Genomic DNA, 3,178 nt, shown 5'->3' with positions numbered 1-3,178 from the left:
CTTATGATTCTAAATTTCAATAATGGATGTTTGGGCCTTTGTTTGCAGCAATCACAATTTTATAGTTTTGGGACTCAACGTATGTTCAGAGAGACTGGCTAACGGGTTTCCAAACATAAGCAAAATTATTCCTTTGAGGGTAACACTACATGTAAACTCTCCCAAATAAAATTCAAACATGCACTTAATAGTACTGGAGTAATGGATGAAATTTACTAATTATAAAAAAAAATAAGGAAAGTAAAATCATTATTTTTAAAGTATAAGAATTAATACTAATTTAAATCGAAAATTAAGATAACTAAACCACATTTTAGCCGTAAATAATACACAGCTACATCCAAAGAAGCAAATTAAAGCTCGATCACACTTCAACTTGTGGCAAGACTTGCATATATACATATATAACCGTTAGTGCACATTTAGTTTTGAGGTTGGAAAGTCCAAACTATGGTTAGGGCAAATATAAACTCTGTCTTATTAAGCTTAATTTCTTCTGAACGTACCATTGATTTGAGGATTCCAACCACACTATTAATTAGTATGAGGAGATTTCTCTTCCACCACAAACCCAGTGTCCCAACTTGTCCATATATTTCAACTATCTTTCCAAATAGTAGTTCCGCTACATAAAATTTCAACACGAAATCCCCACTAGTGTTTTTTACATGTGCCAATTAAAGGACATGCAGTTTCAACATTATTAAACTCTACTTGATGTTAGCTATATTGAGATTAATATAATGTATCAAACATTTCGGCCATTAGAACGTAACATAGCAGAAACTGAGGCACTGAGGTATCAGACACCTAAATCTATTAGATTAACTCAAGAAACATCGTTCAGAAAAGGGAGAAAAATAACTAAAGAGGTGGGGGTGGGGTGAGTGATTCGGTATAAAAGAGAAAGAACACAATTTGTACCGGTTGTAAAAAGAGATATTGCATGTGTTATGATGGTGACTCTATGCTATATTTTTTTTTATGGAATTACTATTCTAGCCACTAATGTGTACTCACCAACGACAAGTTTTCCGTCTACAAAAAGAATCACACTAGTCCTTTTAATTTGTCTCCTTGCCCTTTAGGCTGGGTCTCTCAAATACTAGTGATAAACAGATAAGTCTAACGTCCCAGTACAAGGTCTAAAATCGATATACTGTGCCTTATCTCTGTTAATTGGGTGCATGTTTTCTGCCTTGGTATCAAGAATAATAATAGAACACTGTCATGTTGCAAATTATTGCCCAGTAGGGGTCCTCACTCCCCACTTCAATGTAAATTTATTTTTCGTACTTGAGCTTCTGGTACAAACACTGATCTTAATAATTGGATCCTAGGTGGAAAACAAATCAGACTCTTGTAATTTTCTTTGGAATTGATATGATGTGTATAAATTGTAATATATCTTACACAAGATATGATACATTGGTACTAATTAATCTTGATCAAATAAGAAAATGTGAAAACTAATCATATGAGAAATTTTCGAAGAGTTTAACATATTTTTTTACTGAAGCTACGCTATCCCGGATGAAAGCAAAACACTAATCTTTCGAGGTATATAAATCTATTTAAATGTGACCTTGGCCAATAAAAATTTTTCCATACACAATTTTAATAAGGTTATCTGTGAAATATGATGTACTATGTTATGTTAGTAGAGTCTTAACTCTTAACTTTTTGTATGATTGAATAATGATTTTCAGATATTTAGGAGTAAAATGGTTAACTACTTAATTTGTGCATCGAAATGATTAAAGAAAATGTACACAAGTGTTGTTGCTTCTTGAACAAGTCCACTTTCTAGATTAAAGACAGGACATGATATATAAGAGCAGAATGGTAAAAACATAAGCAATAGAAAACGGGAATGTGCGTAGACTTAAACGGATAAAACTGAGCACTAGCAGAGTGGTTTGTGGGGTTGAGACAGAAACAGAAAAAATATGTGCAAAGTGGGTTCTTGGAATTGGGACTTTAACGCACAATAAGAGCAGAATGGTAAAAAAAACTGAGCATTTTGAACTGCTTCTGAAACCAAATGATATTTTTCATCAATCAAGTAAAGAAAAGTGTCAAAAAACATGTTGTTTTTGTGTGGGAAAATATGCTAGAATTCACTGTCAGGGATGAGAAGAGAAGGTTTGGAAGTGAACGAAGGGGACACAGTAGTGGGAACAAGTGGGTGGTGTATGAGACAAGCACAACCTTAAGTGTTTTGTTTGGTACATGTACAACCTTTTGAGTCCTTAATTTCACAACAAAAAGTGGGACACCCTATAATTTCCACACGTGAGAAGGTAATTCGTTGGATTTGAGAACCCTTATGTGGAGTGCAATCAAGGGGGGTCAATGCAATATTGAAGATTAAGCATGCCATGTGATTGTGCCTCTAACCGATTGATTTATTTTTTTATTGGTTTATGGACACTGAAAAAAAAATATTGACAAATCTCTTTTTCCCATCTCATTGATTGAGATTAACTATGCATGTATAATCTCCGTACAGTATAAATTACAATAAAATAAGAGTATTAATAGCATATATTGCAGAAGGTAAACAAAACAAAAACGTTTACTGTGTGACTGATTAGTTATGTTATAACTAATAATAATATATATGGAGAAAAAAAAATACACATATTTTCTTTTTCATGAGTTTCATCCTATTTTTTCTTATCTCTTTTTTCTTTTTCTTCTGACGCTTTCTTAGGTTTCTTTGTTTTACTTGAGGTGGATATTTATCATTAATTATTCTAACAATACACACAAAAAGAGATGCATAAGAAAGGATATAGTCTCTTTCAAAGTAACAAGTCACAATTCAAAAGTTATCATGAAGAGATCTCAAACATTTACACTTTGTACCTTGAGTAAAAGGATACCCACGCGGAAAATAAAATTAAAAAATAGACTTAATTATACTTGTAAAGTTGTAATCCCTCTATTATAATTAATGTGTGTTTTAAATTTTCAATCAATTTTAAGTTAATTTGTTTCTCTTAATTTTTAAAATTATTATTCATCACTTTTATTTTACATAAAAGTTAAGAGGTCAATTAAATTGGAAAAAAATATTTTCTATCTTTGTTTTTTTATTTTCACTTTTTAATTAAAAAAGACAATTTATTTTTCTTTATTTTCTATTTTCAAAATTTCATATAAAAACAGTGAA

The sequence above is a fragment of the Glycine max genome, chromosome 7 (assembly GCF_000004515.6).
Source record: "Glycine max cultivar Williams 82 chromosome 7, Glycine_max_v4.0, whole genome shotgun sequence".
Classification (NCBI taxonomy): domain Eukaryota; kingdom Viridiplantae; phylum Streptophyta; class Magnoliopsida; order Fabales; family Fabaceae; genus Glycine; species Glycine max.
The sequence above is the reverse complement of the archived record's forward strand: the minus strand, read 5'-3'. Positions refer to the sequence as shown.